The 21,950-nt window shown below is 50.3% G+C and overlaps 1 long non-coding RNA gene across 1 annotated transcript; it reads right to left on the reverse strand.

Annotated features, from left to right (window-relative positions):
• Positions 1–1,532: 1,532 nt before the first annotated feature.
• Positions 1,533–15,648, reverse strand: LOC139032026 (uncharacterized). Its single transcript, XR_011484568.1, has 4 exons — positions 15,464–15,648; positions 8,943–9,048; positions 8,410–8,485; positions 1,533–4,748 (listed from the first exon to the last, which is right to left on the reverse strand). It is a non-coding gene; the product is annotated as an uncharacterized lncRNA (long non-coding RNA).
• Between the last annotated feature and the right edge of the window lie 6,302 nt (positions 15,649–21,950).

Genomic DNA, 21,950 nt, shown 5'->3' on the forward strand with positions numbered 1-21,950 from the left:
GAGGGCCTGATGGAGCCAGGGGACCATGGGGAATGTTGATCAGCACCCTCGAGTTGCAAGTGACAGAAAGGCAAATCAGAAATGGGGCACAAGCCCAAGTCCCTGAAAGCAGACCCAGTCTGTGGGCCCCATGGCCCTGGAACTTGAACTTCACCAGACTCTGTCAGCCTCTCCTCACTGTTTCTCCAGGGGCTGGCCTAGTCTTGCCCATCTATGGCTTCCCTCATAGCTCAGTTGGTAAAGAATCTGCCTGTAATGCAGTAGACCCCAGTTTGATTCCTGGGATGGGAAGATCTTCTGGAGAAGGGATAGGCTACCCACTCCAGTATTCATGGGCTTCTCCTGTGGCTCAGCTGATAAAGAATTCACCTGCAATGCACGAGACCTGAGTTCAAGCCTTGGTTGGGAAGATCCCCTGGAGAAGGTAAAGATTACCCACTCCAGTATTCTGGCCTGGAGAATTCCATGGATTCTATAGTCCATGGGGTCGCAAAGAGTTGGACACCACTGAGCACTTTCACTTTCACTTTCCTTCCCCTCTGTCTACAGGCAGAATTTTCTGGGTGTGGGGAGGCCAGAGCCAGCAGTAGCTCGAAGCTCACCCCTCAGAGCATCTCTGCTGGGGCAGGAGGGCCCCTGTCCACTCTCTGTAGTCAAAAACCCCGGCCTGGACACTTGCCCACCCTCGGGCCAGTCCCTGAGGCCAGGGAGGTCCCACCTTTGGCCTGCCCAGGAATCATGGTGCTGAAGAATAACACGGGCTGGGAAAGAGGCCATGACCTCTTCAGCTGTCCTCTGGTTCTAGCCATAGCTGCGGGGGACCATGGACCAGGCTCCCACTTGCTCGGCAGCCAGGTCCCCTCGAGCAGGCCAGTGTCCTGCTGCATTCAGCTCCCAGGCCTTCCCTGACACCCCTGGGTCTTAAGTCCATGCATCTGGAGTAGGGGAGTCAGTGTCCCCTGGGCACCTCTGACTTGTTTGGAAGGAGAATCCCAGGAGGATTGCTGATGCTCCTCTCTTTCAGAGATCAGTTCTAGAACCTTTGGTCCACGTCTCAGTGGATGGGAATCCCATGTTCCCACAGCAGAGACCAAGTGATGAGTCCGGGGATCCCCTCCCAGATAGACTGCACGCACATGCTTCCCAGGCTCTGACTGCCAGGACCCCACACTCACTGCGGAGAGGGCCCTGCGGAGTTGGGAGAGTCGGAAACATAGACTCGAGGAGCAAGACGGCCCTCTGTGGCACGAAGGCCTGTGTGCAGGGCATGGATAAGGGGATCAAGCCCACATCTCCTGCGTTGGCAGGTGGGTCCTTTACGACTAGCACCACCTAGGAAACCCACAGGACACACACAGGCCTGCAAAGAGCATGTGTGCAGGAGAGACGCAGCCTACATGGGCCTTCCTCCCAGCTCCTCACATCGCTCATCTCTCTCTCACAGGCTGCTCTGCACACGCCCACCTTCCCTACTTACTCCCTCTCTCCCCATCCCCTTCCCTCCCATTTACTTGTTCAGTGGCCACTGCCAGAGTGAGCTCTGGGGACCAGGTATCAATCAGGCCGGGGACAGGCCCCAAATGGTCCATGGTCCAGAGGAGAAACCCAAAGCCGTACTACAAGGAGGGGCAGGTCCCGGGGCTGTGGGGCACCAGGAACCGATGAGGTCAGAGGGAGGGGACATTGGAGCTGGGCCTTGAAGGATAAGTAGGAGTTTGCGGGAGGAAAAGGCAAATAAGGAGCCGGCAGGTAAAGGCCCGAATCCAGGCTCCGTCGCTCAGCAACTGTTGGATCTCCTGCCGGCCCTTTCCCAGGGACCTCAGCCTGCTTGTCCCATGAACTAGACAGGAGAGTCTTACCCTTTCCTGGTGCCCAAGCCCACAGGACAAGACCCGGCACAGGATGGCCCAGTGAACTGCAGGCCCCTCCCCGCAGGGCCCCCTCTTCCTGCCATGATGTCAGCCCTGTGGAGGACCTGAGTGGGCCTGGGGAACCCCACATGATCTGCTTCCCTCTCTCCCTCTCCTTCCCTCTCACTGTGTTCCAGACACACTGGCCTCCCTGCTGTTTCTCCAACCTGCCTCGGGGCCTTTGCACCTGCTCCATTATGCCTTTGCCTGGATTGATCTTCCTTCATCTCTAAGGCTTAGTCCCTCACTTCCCTTAAGACTTTGCTCAGATGAGACTATCCCCCAGTTTATCAACGCAACCAGCAAGCCCCCAAGACACTCACCCCTATTCCTGGACCTTTTTACTTGGCTTTGCTTTTTTCTCTTTGTAGCATAAAATATACTTGGCTTGTTAAGCATGACTATTATTTAGACATTACTTTGCCAACAAAGGTCCGTTTTATCAAGGCTATGGTTTTTCCAGTGGTCATGTATGGATGTGAGAGTTGGACTATGAAGAAAGCTGAGCGCCAAAAAATTGATGTTTTTGAACTATGGTGTTGGAGAAGACTCTTGAGAGTCCCGTGGACTGCAAGGAGATCCAACCAATCCATCCTAAAGGAAATCAGTCCCGAGTGTTCATTGGAAGGACCGATGCTGAAGCTGAAACTCCAATACTTTGGCCACCTGATGCGAAGAGTTGACTCACTGGAAAAGACCCTGATGCTGGGAGGGACTGAGGGCAGGAGAAGAAGGGGACGACAGAGGATGAGATGACTGGATGGCATCACCGACTCGATGGGCATGAGTTTGAGTAAACTCTGGGAGTTGGTGATGGACAAGGAGGCCTGGCGTGCTGTGATTCATGGGATCGCAGAGTCGGACACGACTGAGCGACTGAACTGAACTGAACTGAATTATTTAGTGACTGTCTGCCTACCCCTTCCACACACACATTCTGAATGCCAGCTTCACCAGGTGGGGGACTTCTGTCTCGTTCACCCTGGAAGCCCAGCAGGGCACTCAGAGGTATCAGTGTGTGCCCAGCCAGTGAACGGTCCTGTTGAGAGGCTGGAGCCCATGGTAACCTAAGTGAAGACGGTGAACCCTGACCATCAAGATGACACACGGCTTACGCTTTGCACACCAGCGGTGCTATGTTAGAACACGGATGGCTACTAAATCGATTTACTGCAAAATAAAAGATAAATTCTCACTAGTGTCTTTCTGAAGGAGAAACCATGTCAACAGCTGGCTTTCCATCCTCGCAGCTGAACACACACGTGAAAGATTACAGACATGGAGGGGCTGGATCCCCTTGGCTTTACTCTAATTGCTGCTAACTGTTCCGTCCTCTGGGTTGCATTTACACCCTCCTCCAACCCCCCAGCCCGATTAATGGTTTCTTTCCTTTGGTCAGAAGCCACAGCTTTAAAATCACACCCGCTTCAGTGTACTCTGTTACCTAGCAACAGTCATAAATCAACAGAACGTGCCAGAATGTTAAAGCAAACCTCCCTGTTAGATGCTTTTTTTTTTTTTTAAATCCAAACATGTTCATTGACCCTCATGCCTCTTCTGCACCCACCTTTCCACCCCTGGCTTCACAGAGCACCTGGGTGTGTGCATTTTAAAACTGTCTTATGGCCTGTCTGAGTTTGGAGCAAGAATCTTTTGTGCTTTCTCCCAACTCTGGCCAGTGCCCAGGAACAGGAGAAGGCCCATCTGTCCAGCCTGCATGTCCTCACTTCAGCCCTGCAGCTGGGAGACCTGGGTCAGCCCTGCAGGGTGTCTGGACACGTGGGGACCTTGGTTCTTACCACAGGCCCCCAAATAGCCCATCAACATGGTACCCTGGGTGGGTCAGTATGGATGGAAAGTCCATACCTGGGTGCCCTCACAATAGAGTCCATTCTGCATTTGCTCACTCATTTGTTCAATCACTTAATCATTCCACAAACAGTTACGGAGCACCCCCTGCATGCCAGGCTCCTATAGGCAGAGAGGAATAAAGCCTGCCTTCTGAGATCTCTCATTCCACTGGGGAGGAGCTGACCGGAACACAGCAATGCAGAAGCAACGCCATTCGCCAGGTTGAGGCCAGACTTGGTGCAGATGCCCTGACTATGGGAGGCAATGAGACAAACCCAGTCCTGAAAACTTGAGATGCCTGCGCCCACGGAGCATGCCAGTGGAGCAAGCGGCACCGTGCAAAGAAGTCAACGGGTGTGCCCAGCAAGCTGGAGAAGGGTCACATGACCAGGCAGGCCAGGCCAGAGGCCTTCAAGGAGGAGGGGCTGCCCGCCCTGAGGCTGAAGGAGCAGGAAGGCCTCTGCTGGGGCTCCAGGTGTGGGAGACAGGGGCGCGTGGGGCAACGGGCCCCTTCCTAGCTGCCCGCCTTCCAGCACGGCGGGAGAACCAGGAGCTGAGCTTGCAGTGTGGACTCCAGCCAAAGAGCTGTGCTGGGCTGCTTGCTGCGAGGCTGTGAAGTAAGAGGGAGACAGAGCAGACAGATTTCATCCAGAGGAGGGGCTCCCACGGTGCAGGGGGCAGGCGGTGAAGACAAGGGCAGGTTGCTGACGTGGAAGGTGACAGTGTTAGTTGCTCAGTTGTATATGATCCTTTGCGACCCTATGGACTGTAGCCCCCCAGGCTTCTCTGTCCATGGAATTCTCCAGGCAAGAACACTGGAGTGGGTTGTCATGCCTTCCTCTAGGAGATCTTCCTTCCCAACCCAGGGATGGAACCCGAGTTGTGGGCGGGTTCTTTACCGTCTGAGCCACCAGGGAAGCCCAGGTTGCTTTCAGGGATGTAGACTTCGGAGGGGCCGGGGTGGTGGCGGCCTGTCTTGGCAACACCCTGCAGGGAGGAGAAGGGGAGACACAGAAAGTCACTTGGATAGGTGCAGGGGCCTATGGAGGGGCTGGGGAGGAAGGAAGGGAAGACCCTATGCCTGTGTGACCAGGGAAGCTGGGCGAGGAGGGGAGCAGGTGGTGGGGAGAGGGAGAGAGGACCCCAGTCACCCTCACAGCTCCCTGTTGGCTGAGGGTCCCGACTCCAGCTGTTTAGCCAGCCTGCTGAGTGGACCCCACGGCCAGGACAGAGTGGCCTCACGCCCAGGCCACAGTGTTGGTGAGCAGTTAGCCTCCCCTCTGAGAGCCTGGAGGCTCTGGACAGGCCACCACTTAGCTCATCCCTCTGCCATTGGCACAGTTGCATCCCTGGAGTCCACCCGAGTGACTGCAGATCAATGTCAGTGAAGCAAATGCCAGACCAACCATCGAAGAGGCTGGGCCCTGGGACGTGGGCAGCAGAGGCAACAAGGCCGTCGGTGGGCTGGATGTGAGACCCACTAGCTGGGACCCTAGAGAAGGCAGGGCGCTGGGCGTGGTGCTAGTCTGCGGTGGAGGCTAGAGGTCTGGTGCTGACAGATGACTGATCTCATGTAGGCCGAGTGACATTTCTGCCTGCCCCCAACATCCTCCCAGTGAGAGGACAGACTCGAGGTCCCATCTGGGCTCACCCCAGGCTCTGGTGGAAAGCAATTCAGAAGGAAAGCAATGCTGAGAGGCAGGGGAGGGGTGAGGAGACTGACTCTGCCTAGAGAAGAGACAGAGATCCCTGGACTTTTCTCCTTGGACTGCAGTGAGCATCAGCTCCAAGAGAGTAGATCAAAGACTTTGGAAGAGCAGAGCTGTCCAGGATGGAGGGCAGATTCTAGACCAGTTTCCCCAGCTCTCTCCTGCTGGGTGTGTGAAGATGAAGCAAGTCAGGGCGAGTGGGACGCAAGAGGGAGGGAGTGAATGTAAATAGCAAGCAAGTGTGACTCAGTGCAGGAGGAGGGTGATACCCAAAGAACAAGCACTTGGATCTTCTTGCAGGGTGGTTCCAGAAGCCCAGAAGGTGATGAGGCTTAATCTGAATCTATGATCCAGAGAGAGTCATTCAGAGGAAAGAGGGGAAGAGACACAAAATAGCATCGGTGCAAAGGCAAGATGACAAAGAGCTGAGTGTGTTCATGAGCACAGGAATAAGATTAGGGTAGCTAGTAGTTACTTATCTTTATAAGAGGAATGCATCTAAGAGGAGGAGAACTTGCCCCATCTGATAGCAAGATTTATGAAAAAGCTGAGATCCTTTTTAAAAAGATTCTTTAGATGTGAATCATTTTTAAAGTTTTTGTTCAATTTGTTACAATATTGTTTCTGTTTTATGTTTTGGCTTTTCAGCCATGAGGCATGTGGGATCTTAGTTCCCCTACCAGGGACTGAACTCATGCCCTCTCCACTGGAAGCTGAAGTCTTAACCACTTCACAGCCAGGGAAGTCCCAAAGCTTTGATTCTTAAGGCAGTGTGATATGGGTGCAAGGGGAGACAATCAAAAACAGAGGAGAATCCAGACAATGCAAATAAGGAAACTAAATGTAATATGGACAGGATGTTATAGGTCAGTGGTAAAGTGTGGAGCACTTACTGAAGGTGCTGGAAGATTTGTTCTCCCTTTGGAAAAAAATTACTTTAGATCTCTACTTCAAGCCCTACCTAAGCAAACTGAATATTTAAATGTGAAAAGCATTTCAAAATGGAAACTTTTAAAAGACTTAGAGTATCCATATTACCCTGGGGTAGGGTGGAATTTCTTAAGTCAAAAGAAGAGATTCTACTACACTAAATCAAGAGCTTAATACACCATAAACAAAGACAAGTCACATGCAGGGAGAATATATCTGCCGCATATGAAATGAATGGGTGATTAATAAATAAAATATGCAAAGAACTTCTAAATGTCAACAAGAAATCAAAGAACAAGATAAAAATGTTTGCCCAAACCAGGAACAGATATCTCCTAGAAGGGACCATGAGAAGTACCTAGAAACATATGAAAAGATCTCCAGGGAAGATTTAAGTTAATTAAATTCATGGGCAAGACCATTAACACCCACCAGATTGGCAAAATCTACAAAGTTTGCGAACACAGAGAGTGGGTGAGGTCTTTTGCTGCTGGGGATGGTCAAACTGGCACAATGGATTTAGAAGACTGTCGGAGTTCCATAAGTAAAGCTGATGACGTGACACCCCAAATCCAACAATCTCTCTCTAGTCAACTCCCTAGATAAACTCTTACACCCTAGAGAAACTCTTACAGACCAATTCCCGGGAGACTACAGTAATGGCCACAGGGCATTAACCTGAGAACAAACTATGAGCAACAGCCCAAATGTCTGCTCACAACAGGATGGATAAAGTCTGCACATTCATATAAAGAAATGGTGCACAGCAGCGAAAGAGAACACAGAATGCTACATATATCAACACATAACCTTGAGTGAAAAAGGCAGCTACCTGAAGGATACTCACAGAATGTTCTGTTTATATAAAATTCAAAAGCCAGGAGGGGAATTCGGGATGGGGAACACATGTACACCTGTGGCTGATTCATGTCAATGTATGGCAAAAACCACCACAATGTTGCAAAGTAATTAGCCTTCAATTAAAATAAATTAGTTAATTTAAAAAAAAGACTTCAGGCTCAGCGAAGTGCTAGATGGTTTAGGATTATAGCACGTAAAAGTAAAGCTGCTCAGTCATGTCCGACTCTTTGCGACCCCATGGACTGTAGCCTACCAGGCTCCTCCATCCATGGAATTTTCCAGGCAAGAGTACTGGAGTGGGTTGCCATTTCCTTCTCCAGGGGATCTTCCTGACCTAGGGATGGAACCTGGATATTGTTCAGAAGAGGAGTTACTTTCATGGAGGGGGAAGGGTTTGAGTAGAAAAGAGCACATTGACTAGAATGTTCTAGGCTCAGTGTAGAGTTCACGGCTATTTTCATTTACCAGTCTGCTCAGTGATCTACACGCACACATATTACGATATACCTTTCTGTATGTATCAATAATTAATAACTTTAAAAATAGAAAGTCAACGGTGCCAAAGGTTTAAAGAAGTGACGTGGAAATGATTCACCGAGCGTGGACTGGAGTATTAATGAGGGACAGCAGTTTGCCAAGGGGGCTGTGAGAGGTGACACCCTCGGGGTGCGTCCCCAGGTGGAGGAGCAGATGACGGTGCAGAGCCCAGGGAAACCAGGCCAGCAGGAGCCACCCAAGCAGACGCCCCATCCTCTCATGCAGGAGACACCTGCGGTGCCCTTGGGCTCCCAGGTCGTGCGAGGGCAGTGAGGGGGCGGGGACGGAGACATAGGGTGACCCCAACAGGGGAAGGCCTCTTCCCGAGTCTTCCCTTGGTTACTTTTGTCATGGTTCCCCATCCTGGGAGGGACTTCACCATCTGACTTCAGGAGGCTGGAACTGAAACAGGTGCTTCCAAGTCTGTGTCCTGTGATGAGGTTGATCCTTTGGGTGACAAGTAAGCAGATGTTCTCGCTCTATCTCTCTCTCCCCCCCGCCATCTCCCTTCTCCTGACAACTCAGGGCAAAGCGAACTATGGGAAGTACCTGGCAGGTAGAGGCAGCAGGCCTTGGGGGTGGGGAAGGGGAAAGAGAAGGGCGGTGCTCACCGTGATTTTCAGGCTCCTGTCTTAGACCCTGGAAACTCCTTTGAACCTTTGCTCAGGACTCCATGGTGTGTGTCCACTGGATCGACAAAAGAGAAAATGGAAAACCATGAGTGGCTCAGGGAAAGGACTAGCTCTCTAATTTCCCAATCATCCAAATCGTCTGGCTCATGAAACAGCTGAAAGGATGAAAGGGGTGTGAAGTACACCTAGAATAATCCTGAGTCCTTCCTCGCTTCCTGCCCATGGCCACCAGCCTCGTGTTCCCCCTTCCTCCTCCGCTTCGGCCACAACACGCGCAGCACAGACCCACCTCAGGGCCTTTGCATGTGCCGTTCCCGCCGCCTGGAAGGTCCTACCCAGTGCTGCCTGGCTCCCTCCCAGGCCTCACTCAGGTCTCTGCACAAAGGTCTCTTCTATCTCTGACCACTCTAAGCAAGGAGTGACCCCCTCCCCACAAGTTAGTCTCCCCCTGCCCTGGCCAGGCTTTCTTTCCTCCAAGTCCTTCCCCCGCTGGTCAGTATATATAGGCTTACCTGTCCATCCATGCCTTGCGTGTTCCCTCCCGTCAGGAGTGAGCTTCGTGGAGGAGAAAACAGCTGGGTTTCCCCAGGTAGAACTGTGCCTAGACATGCTGGGTCCCTGATCAACATTCAATAAGTGAGTTACAGCTGCACATAAAGGGATTCTAGGGCTTCCCATCAGAAGAAGAATGGAGACAGGAAGAGGGGAGTTGCCCTGACCCCATCTGACCCCGTCCATCTGGGGCAGAGGCCTTGGACTGGCCATCACTGGGAAGGAGTCCTGTGTATCCAGGGGAGCCTCTGACTCTGGGCCCCTCACCCTGGCCCCTGTTGTCCCCAGGGGGAACAGAGCCTGTTGCCAGAGCCTGGTCTTAAGGTTCTGTGTGACCGACAGGGAAGTTTCCTGTGAACTGAGTCTGGGGTATGTTGGGACCCTGCCCTGAATGACGGCGAGTCCAGGTCTAGCTGGTGCATACCTCTGGGCACCCCGGGACAAGTGGTTCAATAGCCCTGGTGGGGGAACACCACTGTCATTCAAGGATCATCTGGAATCCTGCAGAGGTCTGAGGGAGCTGGATGTTAAGGGGAATAAAAGCTGACATGGGAGCAACCATCACTTTGGTTCTGGACCTAGGTTTTCTCAGCTGTAACAGAAAGCACTTGGCCTGGCTGATGCTGGGGCCCTTCCTATCTCTGACCATGGGCAACCTTGGGGCACCAAGGTTGGGGGCGAATGCTGATGCTGTAGAGATTTCACAGCAAGGCTGAACTTGGTTCTACTAAAGGCTGCTGTGTTCACTGCTCTGAGCTTGCCTTATTTGGGATTGACCTCCAAGGCCACCTGCTTGTTTTAGCTGCAGAAGGTTTTGAGCACTCCCATCCTGCATGCCCTATTGTACTATGGCTTTGCCATTCCTTTCACAAGATGTATATTTGAGAAAATCCCAGAGCTTATCCTAATCTTAATTTTCTCATCTATAAAAATTGAGGTTATAATTGTGTCTGTTTTATAGGTTGTGTGTGAGGATTACCTGAAAAATACATGTTAAATATATAGACCAGTGCCTGCCATAGAGGAAGTGCTCAATAGATATTAGTTGTTATGGTAATAATTATGATGGTGGTGATGGTAGCGATAATGGAGATGATGATGGTGATGGTGATGGTGGGGGTGTTGGCAATGATGGGGTGCAGCTTCTGAGGATGGTGATGATGGTGATGGTATGATGGTGATGCTGATGACTGGTGAGGAAAACATTGAGGATGAAGCATTACCTGGGCCCAGCATTTTGTACAACGATGGAATGTATATAAAAGTGCCCAGCATGGCACTTGACAAAGTGCCTATGAACTATTGATTTCAATTCTGTTCCTCTCAGTTCAAAACAAATGTATCATCTTATGATAAGAATTAGTGAAGTCAGATCCGGGAAAACAGAGCTTATAAAATTCTGATTTAACAGACTTAGCTGGTCATATCAGGATTATAGAAAAGACTTCACTGCACTTTATGGTATCTTGGGGAATTTTAAAAATAATATAATTAAATTTGCTCTCATGGTGAGGTTTTAAAAGAGACTTACTGCCATTAACATGATTACATCTTAGAGCTAGAAAATCTTACTAAGGAGAACACCTGATTCAGTCACCCAGTCACCACTAATTCATTCGTTTATTCACACACACTTAACCAACTCCCATTCAAAAATATATTCAGTTTTGAGGACCTCAGATATTAATGAATAAACTGCATTACTGGAGGCCTTGTTTTTCAATTCAGTAGGACAAACAGGCACTGGGATGGGATGGAGTCTGTTGGAACAGTTTTTGTCTTCCGGGAACTGGGGAGCAGACAGGTGGAGAGGAGGATGGGTGAGCCCAGAGCAGCCTTCCCCGGTTGGGAAGGAGGGGTGTGCCTGCGTGCTAAGTCGCTTCAGTCCGATCTGACTTTTTGCGACCCCATGAACTGTAGCCCTCCAGGCTCCTCTGTCCATGAGATTCTCCAGACAAGAATACTGGAGTGGGGTGCCATGCCTCCTCCAGGGGATCTTCCCAACCCTGGGAATGAGGGTGAGGAGAGAGCAAATGGATGACTTTCTAGGAAATGGGAGGCTGCACAGGAGCTTGGAGGCAGGGGCTTTGCCAGCCGGGCTGTGCAGACTGATGCCTGTTCGTGCGCTCTGAGCCACTGGGTGGCGGGCTGGAGTGAAGCAGCTGAGCCTGAAGAGTCCAAGTGTCGGTCTCTTGGCGGCCTCTGACTCTGCAACTGCATGGACCACACTAGGCTCCGCTGTCCATGGGATTTTACAGGCAAAAATACTGGAGTGGGTTGCCATTTCCCATGCCAGGGGGCCTTTCCCGCCTAGGGATCGAACCGTGTCTCCTGCATCTCCTGCACTGGCAGGCAGGTTCTTTACCACTGCACCATCTGAGAAGGGGGCTTCCCTTGTAACTCAGCTGGTAAAGAACCCAGCTGCAATGCAGGAGACCCCGGTTCAATTCCTGGGTCAGGAAGATCCCCTGGAGAAGGGATAGGCTACCCACTCCAGTATTCTTGGGCTTCCCTTGTGGCTCAGCTGGTAAAGAATCCGCCTGCAATGTGGGAGACCTGGGTTTGATCTCTGGATTGGGACAATCCCTTGGAGAAGGGAATGGCTACCCATTCCACTATGGCCTGGAGAATTCCATGGACTGTATATCTATGGGGGTCATAAAGAGTTGGACTCGACTGAGCAACTTTCACTTTCTTTTTACTTTCACCTGGAAGCCCTGGAGGAGACAGGTGCTCTGTGAGGGGGACAAACCTGGACCAGTTCACAGAGGGCATCCCAGCTGAGCCAAGGAGCTTCAGCTTTCCTCTCTGGGTGGTGTGGACTCAGGAGATGTTTGCACACAGGAGAAGCCCCTGGCAGTGCGGGAAGGGTGCCCCTGGAAGGGGGGAGGATGGGGAGGGGTCCCTGCAAGCCCCGTCTCCATCTCGCTTGCTCAGTTTTATGCATTAGGGAGCGCCCGCTTTGCAGACATCACCCATTCTCTCCCTGAATGAATCACCAACAGTTCAAAATAACTTAGGCAAATATTTTGCAAATCTCTGGTGAAAATAAATTAAATCAACACTAATTCTGAGGCACTCTAAAAATGTTCAAATACAGATGGGGTGTGTAAATCGGGCTGCTTATATTTAGGAAGCTGAGGACTACAAAAGAAGAACCGTGTTAATGAGGAGTGAATTAATTTTATGTAAGGAAAAAATAACTTACCTCCCTTTGACTTTTTTCTTCATTTTAGAAAGTACAAAACCTTGTATAATTGAGTGATTCTTTTCTTATGGATCTAAATAGCAGATAAAAATGTTGTGCAATTAATCTTTTCAATTTTGTGAGTCTATGATATTAACTGAAACTTAATTTCATCTATTGAATGAACCATCCTCTGGATTGAAGCCAGGAGGAGAAGGGGGCGACAGGGGATGAGATGGTTGGATGACTCAATGGACATGAGTTTGAGCAAACTCCGGGAGTTAGTGAAGGACAGGGAAGCCTGGCGTGCTGCAGAACGTGGGGTCACAAAGAGTCAGACATGACTGAGTGACTGAACAACAACCACAATTGAATGAAACACCCACTGGGGGATTTGTCACAGTATTCAGTTCAATTCAAGAAGCGTTTATGGAAGACCAGGTACAATCAGGTACTGTCCAGGTGTTTGCACGTCTGTCTTACTTCATCCTCACCTCTTAATCCTCATCCCTCTTAAGGCACTGCCATTGTGGTCACTTTTCTTGAAGAGGTGGCTTGAGAGGTTGCCTGGTGGGCCCAAGTTCTTAGTGCTGTAAGTGACAAGAGCTGAGCATCTACTTATCCTATGACTGGTAGACTCCAAAGCTCTAGACTATTCTAGAAGTGCCCCTTTCTCCCCTGCATACACCAGGATGCAATGTAATACAATGTACAGAGGGGAGAATGTTTACATAATCTGAACTACTGAATTAAGGACAGTCAGATATCCGAATTTAAGAATATGCTGGAAGGATGGGGGATGGAGTTTAGAACAGGATGAATACAGCTTGCAGCAAAGCTTGGGGTATGTATTCATTTCCTGGGGCTGCTAAAACAAAGCATCACAAAACGGGTGACTTCAAACAACAGAAATATATCCTTTCTTAGTTCTGAAGCCAGAAGTCTGAAATCAAGGTGGGAACTGGGCTACTCTCTGCCTGGAGGCTCAGAGAAATTCTCTTCCAAGATTCCCTCTCAGCTCTGGTGGTTCCTGGCAACCCTTGGCGTTCCTTGGCTCTTAAATGCCTCACTATAATCTCTGCCTCTTTTATCACATGATATTTTCCTTGTGTGTCTCTGTGCCTCTGTTTATAAAGACGCTCATCATGTCGACTGAGGGCCCACCCTCATCTAGCATGACCAGCAGATTTCCTGGTGGCTCAAAAGATAAAGAATGCCTGCAATGCAGGAGACCTGGGTTCAATCCCTGGGTCAGGAAGATCCCCTAGAGATGGGATTGGCAACCCACTCCAGTATTCTTGCCTGGAGATGTCCCATGGACAGAGGAGCCTGGCGGGCTACAGTCCATGAGACTGCAAAAGTTGGACATGACTGGGCGACTAACACATTCACTTTATCTTAATTTGCTTCCATCTGCAAAGACCCTATTTCTAAATTCGGTCATATTCACAGATACTAGAGTTTAGGACCTTAACATATCTTTTGCCAGGACATAATTCAATCTACAGCAGGATGCTAATATAGGTGAGGGCTGAGCAGGAAAGGCCTCTTGGAGGGAGTGACAGTTTTAAAGGTATAATCAAATCAGCTCTTACTTGGTGAATCTCAGTGAGTAAACCAGATGCCCTGGAAGCCTGAGATGGGAAAGAAAATCCTTCTTTTGCTTGAAAACCAAACAGTGGTGTAGAATCCCAGAACCTACACAGCATAACTAGGGGGAAGTAGATAACATGCACGGAGGCAGTCAGCATTTACTGAGCACCTGCTATGTGCTATGCAACCAGCTGGGAGGCACTATCACATTGCTGACCAGCCAGGGCTCAGGGCTTAGAGCTGTTTACGTGACCCTGGCAAGTGGCTTGTCCCTCTGTGCCCTGGTTTTCTCCTGCATGGAATGAGAACCCACGGGGAAGTTCAGCTCTCATCAGATCCTCAGCCAAGTGCCTATTGCACAGTGTCACAGACACAGATCAGCATGTGTGTGTTTGTGCTTAGTCACTGAGTCGAGTTTGACTCATCGTGACCCCATGGACCATAGCCTGTGAGGCTCCTCTGTCCATGGGATTCTCCAGACGAGAATACTGGAGTGGGTTGCCATTTCCTTCTCCAGCAGATCTTCCCGACCCAGGGATTGAACCCAGGTCTCCTGCATCTCCTGCAGGTGGATTCTTTACCACTGAGCCACCTGGGAAGTCCTCTTACACAACAGGCACTCGATAAACATCATCCCTTCAGCAGACATTTATCAAACCCTTACTGGGTACCCAACCTGCATTGGGCATGAGTGTCAGTTTCCAAGGCTGTTGTAACCACGTGTTGTCACAGAACTCTGGAGGCCAGAAGTCTGGAGTTGAGGTGTTGGAGGAGCCTTCCTGGCCTGCCCCTTGGCACCCTTGGCTTCCTTGACTTGTAGCTGCAGCACTGCGACCGCGTCCCATTGTCACGTGGTCTTCTGTGTGGGTGGCTTTTGTTACCAGGACACCAGTCATATTGGATTGGGGCTCACCTAATCCGGTATGACTGCACTTAACTGACTACATCTGCCATGACCCAATGTCAACATGAGGTCACGTTCCGAGGCACTGGGGGTGAGGACTTCCTTCAACTTATATTTACAGGGAGCACCATTCAAGTCATATCAATGTTGATGATTGCTGTTTCTGGCAGGCGTCCTCAGGACACACTTCCGCGTGCTCCCAGTCGCCCACCATTTCCACTGCAACTCCAGAACCCCAACACGGGCAACTCCAGGGGCCCCAGGACCACACTCACTGTGCAGCCTGCAAAGTGGACCATGGCGAGCACTCCTTGTCTACACAGCAGAGCTCCAGCAAATTCTCATCACTGCCTTGTCTTGTCCTCCACATCATCCTGCGAGGTGGGGATCACCATCCCTGTTTGTAGAGAAGCTGCATCGCAGAGAGGGGCTGGTTCTCCATTCACCCCCACACCCACAGGACCCAGCATGATGTTCAGCCTCCCAGCTCTGTCCATCTGTCCGTCTGTCCATCCTTCCCCCCCAGGTGTGCTCAGCACCTCAAAACTTTGGGCTCTGGGACCCCCCACCTACAGGCCCCCAGAGGCATGTGTTGTCCATCACTGTTTTCATCAGATTCTGGAAGCATTAGAACAGTTAGGACCCTGTGCTGAATTTTCCATTTAAAAAATGTATTCCATTTACTGACCTGCCCTTCATTCTAAGATTATGCAATTTCTACTTTTCTGGCATTAACACAGTATTTCTTTTTTGACAGGATCGTGGTAATAAGTGATGCTGTTTGGAGAAGTCCTTACCTGGCAAAATGAACAGCTGACAACATCATCGCCCCTTACGTTTCCGTGGGAGATGTCGCTGCTTCGTGAACCTGACCCAGCTGGCCCCAGACTCCTTTCCAGTCTACAGTCACCTGACTGTCACGGTGAGCCGTGTGCAGCTGGGCGCTACCCACCGCCATCCCAGAAGTGTCAGGAACTCAGAAGCGTCGGGCGCTATTTATAGACAAGCACCGCTTTCTTTAAAAAGCTTTGCTGCAGTTGGCTCCCCCACAGCTCTCCACACTCCCAGAAAGAGATCTGGTATAGCCTTCCCCTTCCCCAGACCCCAGTGGCCAGAAAGAGACCGCAGTGTGGACCCCCCACACTCCTTCCCAGCGAGGCCACCAGGTGCCTGACCAGGCGAAGGTAAGCAGGCCCTCTGGGTCAGGGGTAGGATTGGCCTTCCCTGATGATGTCCAGGGCTTCCCTTGTGGCTCAGCTGGGAAAGAATCTGCCTGTAATACAGGAGACCCCGGTTCGACTCCTGGGTCAGGAAAATCTGCTGGAGAAGCGATAGGCTACCCACTCTAGTATTCCGACCCCAGGGACCACTGCTGGACAGCTGCCCTGTGTGACAGGCACCATGTTGGATCTCAGCACAGAAGGGTGCCCTCAGAGCAGCCCACATCATCCAGAGCCAGGCTGGGCAACCTGCTAGCTGGGTGAGCTCAGGCAACTTACTTAACCTCTCTGAACCTCGTTGTCGCCTCCATGCAACAGTCATAAGAGTGACTATTTCTCAGAGATCATATGAAGGGTACGTGTGACCAGAGAAAGCACTGGCAGGTAGATTCCTTATGTGGTAGGCACTGTTATTACGATCAGTGGGCTTCCCTGGTGGCTCAGATGGTAAAGAAACCTTCTGCCATGCAGGAGACCTGGGTTTTATCCCTGGGTCACAAAGATCCCCTGGAGAAGCGAACGGTTACCCACTCCAGTACTCTTGCCTGGAGAATTTCATGGACAGAGGAATCTGGTAGGCTATAGCCCAGGGGTCTCCAAGAATCAGACACCATTGAGTGACTTTCACTCACTCACTCTGAGTATTCATCACCCCAATTTTGTAAATGAGGAAACAGGTTCTAAGAGGTTCTGCATTGCTAGGAATCAGGAGAAAGAAGGTGCTATCTCGTGGGCTGTCTGGGAAGCCCTCCTAGAGACACATCCCCCCTCCACGCTCCTCCTTTCTATGTTCAGCGTTTTTCAGCCAACAACCCTGGTTTGGGAAGGCGGAAAAATACGTGGGTTTGGAAGCGGGGCAGACAGTCTTCAGATCCCAGCTCCTGTGCTCCCAGAGAGCTGAGCATCTGCTCCTCCCTGCCTGGGCGTCATGGAATGGGGCAGTCTGAGCGCCAGGGCTGCCTAGGCTCAGGGTGAGTCTGGCCGATTCTGGGGCTCAACCTGGGGAGCCCTTTGTCCCAAAACTTAAACCATATTTTTCACTATCAGCTTCCTTGGTCACAAGGCTGCTATTTTTGATGTCCCTTCTGCCCCTGTTTGTGTCTGCCTTTTCATTAGCTCCAAGTCTGGCAAAGAGGTGATGTGTTGGCCTCTTGTATTCCACTCCCTCCTAAACCTATATCCAAGAGGCATTGAGCAGGCCCCTGGACTTCAGCTGCCCCAGGACAAATCTGGGCCTCCCGAGCCTGCCTTTCCCTCTTCCCTCCCTCCCTAGAGGGAAACTCAGGTGCTCACCTCACCAAAACCTTGGAGTTCAGCCCTGCCTCCTTCTCCCCAACCCCACTCTGGTCCCCTTCGCCTACTTTAGTGCCACCGTTCTGGGTTGGAATCTGAAGAAGTAGGAGAGCTGGTGGTGTAACTCAGCCCAAGGCCAAAGGCCTGCGAATTGGCGGGTGATGGTGTTGAGTCCTGATCTGAGTCCAAAATTCTGAGAAGCAGGAACAGGGATGTCTGAGGATAGGAGAGGTTGGAGAGCTCCAGGGGACAGAGAATTAGCCCTCCCCCCACCTTTTTGTCCTATTGGGTCCTCAACAGATTGCATGAGGCCCGCCCCCACTGGGAGGGCATCTACCACACTGACGTCTCTGACTCAGATGTTAATCTCAATGAAAACTCCAGGCAGGAATGGGTGGATACACATAAATGTGTACAGGATCTCAGCAAGCAGATCCCAATGAGAGGGTTCGAGGAGAAAATGAGACCTCGAACCCTACCTGCTGATTCCAAGGAATTGTTATTTTTTTCAGGTGTGATAATGTCATTATGCTGACATGAAGGGGGGATTTCACTTAAAACCCTCCAGTTAAGGGGAAAGAGCAAAAGGAAAAAGGGAGGGATATAGCCAGTGCAGCAAAATCTTGATAGTTTTTTAATCTGAGTGATGCCATGGCTGAGTATGAGCAGATATCTTCACAATCTGAGGGCGGGTCCTCCACCCAGATTCTCAGATGAAATTGCACATTAGAAACATTTGGAGTGACTGCTTTCCTGGGTTTCCCTGGAGGCTCAGATGGTAGAGAATCTGCCTGCAATTCTGCAATGCAGGAGACCCGGGTTCAAGCCCTGGGTCAGGAAGATCCCTTGGAGGAGGTCATGGCAACTCACTCCAATATTCTTGCCTGGAGAATTCCATGGACAGAGTAGCCTGGCAGGCTGTTGTCCATCCGCTTGCAAAGAGTCAGACATGACTGAAGTGACTTAGCAAACAGCACACACACTTTTCTTTGATGGGGGTCATTGTCATCCTGTCCTGCCATCTCTCCTTCTCCTGCTTCCTATGCCAACCCACCCTTTTCCAGGAAGATACTGACCAGTTTGAGAACCCCTCTCATGTCCTGCTCTTTTTCATAACGGCCATCAGAGGGCGCAGTCACCCAAGGCAGCTGCTGCTCTTGGTCCTGCAATTACGGCACCAGGTGGAGCTTCTTTAGTATTGAATCCCCGTGGACAGAAGAGCCCAGCGGGCTACAGTCCATGGAGTCTCAAAGAGTCAGACACGACTGAAGCAACTTAGCATGCACACAAGCAAATTATTTAATGGGGCTGCCCTGGTGGCTTAGACAGTAAATGAGCTCCTTAAGTCTCCAAAAATCTTGGTGACTGCAGGCATGTGAAAGACATACATATTTAGGTCTAGTAAACATATGACTTAAGCTTTCCACATTTTGATCCTTGGCTAAGATGGTAAAGAGTCTGCCTGCAATGTGGGAGACCCAGGTTCGATCCCTGGGTTGGGAAGATCTCCTGGAGAAGAAAATGGCAACCCATTCCACTATTCTTGCCTGGAAAATCCCATGAACGAAAGAGCCTGGAGGGCTACAATCCATGGGGTCACAAAGAGTCAGACACGACTGAGCAACTAACACACACACACTTTGATCCTTGGACGTTTGCATCTTTGAGGTTGCAAAAGGAAGGAACCATGGAAATCTGCAGTGATTACAGTGGCTGCCTCCACCACTGGGGACGCACACTGACCCCACCTCCTTCCCCACCATTCCTGGATCCTTACTTCACTGGATTCTAAGTCAATGTCTGAGGCAGTGCAAGGGACAGGCAGAGCCTAGGTTGCCATAGCAACACCAGGAGGAAGGATGCCCATCATTTTCTACTCCATTTGCATAGTGGGAGGAGAGTTCCACTTCATAAAGTCAAGGATTTCCCAATGAGAGGGTTACATGTTGGTCACTCTCAGGAGTGACAACTATCTCCTCTGCCCATAGGATACACAGGAGTATCAATGCTGCAGAAGAGACATAGATAATGCTGGAGGTGTGCCAGCAAAGGCAACCTTGTTAATTACTGACTTTGGATGGTGATGGTCCTTCCCTGGCCTCATGGAATCCTCAAAGCAATCATGGGAGGTAGGAATTATCTTCATTTCACACACTAGGACCTGAGGCAATGCATCTGCAGGGTCTGAGACGCAGGCTGAGGAACAGGTTAGGATGCATGGCAAATAATTTTCTGACTCATGGCAGCATTAGTCAGAGTTCTTGCCAAACAACTTCAACAACTTCATGGTTTATTATCTTCAAAGCCTCTGACTCTTTTTCTTCCCCAAACACTCTTTCAGGATGACTGCAGTCTGCATCTCCAGAACTGTGAGGTTCTTAAGACCGCAAATAACTTTCTTATTTGCAGCCACCTGTATTAATTTTCTTAGTTAACATGAGAATGGGAGAGGAAAGGGAAGAAGGAAGATGGGTGAGCGGAAGAGGAGTGAGAGATAGGAAGGACCCCAGAGGACAAGCCCAGGACTAGCTTTTGAAGAGTGTGAGGCCCCCTCAGTGGGTGCTGCTGAAATGGACCTTGGACCCTGTCCCCCTCTGATGGCAGCTTATGGAGTCTTCCCAGCTCATTTTGATTTGGAGTCAAAATCCTTCCAGTGACCTACAGGGATCATTGTGGTCCATAGAGCATAACAGGCCTCTCTGCCTCAGGACCTTGGCACTAGACAGGCCTCTCCCTAGATTCCTACTCTTTCCTTAAGTCTCTACAGGGCTCACTCTTCATGTTCCTCAGAGCCATTCAGTTCAGTTCAGTTCAGTCGCTCAGTCGTGTCCGACTCTTTGCGACCCCATGGACTGCAGCACTCCAGGCCTCCCTGTCCATCACCAACTCCCAAAGTTTACTCAAACTCATGTCCATTGTGTCGGTGATGCTATCCATCCATTTCATCCTCTGTCGTCCCCTTCTCCTCCTGCCTTCAATCTTTCCCAGCATCAGGGTCTTTTCCAATGAGTCAGTTCTTCCCATCAGGTGGCCAAAGTATTAGAGTTTCAGCTTCAGCATCAGTCCTTCCAGTGAATATTCAGGACTGATTTCTTTTAGGATGGACTGGCTGGATCTCCTTGCATTCCAAGGGACTCTCAAGAGTCTTCTCCAACACCACAGTTCAAAAGCGTCAATCCTTCAGTGCTCAGCTTTCTTTATAGTCTTGACCCTCTAATTCATAGCACAGGGTGCCACCCCCCCCCCCCCAGACCACGCATCGCCTTTCCAGATCTGTGTTCTCCACCACCCCATCACCATCCAGGCTGGTAATCATTCACTGATTTATTCTGTTTATTGTCTAGCTCCCCCTACCAGATGGAAGTTCCATGAGGCAGGGGTCCAGGTCTCCTCATTCACTGTGGAGACCTCCATGGCGGGCACAGCGCTGCCCATAGGGAGCTTCCTAAACTGTGTGTCAAATGAATAAATGAGCTTACAACTCAGCTTGCAACTCCGCTGTCTCACCAAGTGAGACGTGGCCCAAAGGCAGCAGAGAGGGAAGGTGCATGGTGGTGGGGCCAGGGGGAGCTGGGTGGGGTCAGGCCAGGCAACCCAGACTGCTGGTCTCTCTGAGGCTGAGCAGGATGGGGAGACCTCCAGGTGGGTCCCACAGGAAGACAGGGGGAGGTTCAGACCTGAGAAGGAAGGTGAAGCAGATCAATGCCCACACAGGGGTCTCGTTACTGCCAGGCAGACTGGAGTGGGTCTGCTCCATCCAGAAACTGAGACCAACAGCTCTGGTCCCTGAACATGAAGGCTGCTGTTTAATGGGTACAGAGCTTCTGTTCTGCATGATAAAATGTCCAGAAATAGGTACAGGTGAGGGCTCATATCTTTGTATTCAATGTATTCATATCTTTGTATTTAATGCCACTGAGTTTTTCACTTAAAAAGTTAAATAAGTTTTATGTCCTATATGTTGTTGTTGTTGTTCAGCCACCCAGTCATGTACAACTCTTTGCGACCCCATGGACTGCAGCACGCCAGGCTTCCCTGTCCTTCAGCATCTCCCGAAGTTTGCCCAAGTTCATGTCCATTGCATCGGTGATGCCACCCAGCCATCTCATTCTCTGATGTTCTCTTCTCCTTCTGCCCTCAATCTTTCTCAGCATCAGGGACTTTTCCAATGAGTCCGCTGTTTGCATCAGATGACCAAAATACTGGAGATTCAGCTTCAGCATTAGTCCTTCCAACGAGTATTCAAGGTTCATTTCCCTTAAGATTGACTGGTTTGGTGTCCTTGCTGTCCAAGGGACTTTCAGGAGTTTTCTCCAGTACCACAGTTGAAAGGCATCAATTCTTTGGTGTTCTGCTATCTTTTTTTTCCAGTCCAGTTCTCACAACCATAGGTGGCCACTGGAAAGACCATAGCCTTAATTATATGGACCTTTGTCGGCAGAGAAATGTCTCTGCTTTTCAACACACTGTCTAGGTTTGTCATAGCTTTCCTGCTAAGAAGCAATTGTCTTCTGATTTCATGGCTGCAATCACCATCCACAGTGATTTTAGAGCCCAAGAAGAGGAAATCTGTCACTACTTTCACCTGTATATTTTATGTTTCACCTATATATTTCCCCACAATTAAAAGAAGACATTGTCACATCCATCCTCCAGTTGAATTTCCCTGAAGGTCCATGGAGTTGATGGCCATGACCACACTTTACAGAGAGGACCATAAACAAGCAGAAGTGAAAGAGCTTAACCCAAGTGCCAACATGGGGCATTAGAT

Source organism: Odocoileus virginianus, chromosome 29 (assembly GCF_023699985.2).
Source record: "Odocoileus virginianus isolate 20LAN1187 ecotype Illinois chromosome 29, Ovbor_1.2, whole genome shotgun sequence".
Lineage (NCBI taxonomy): Eukaryota > Metazoa > Chordata > Mammalia > Artiodactyla > Cervidae > Odocoileus > Odocoileus virginianus.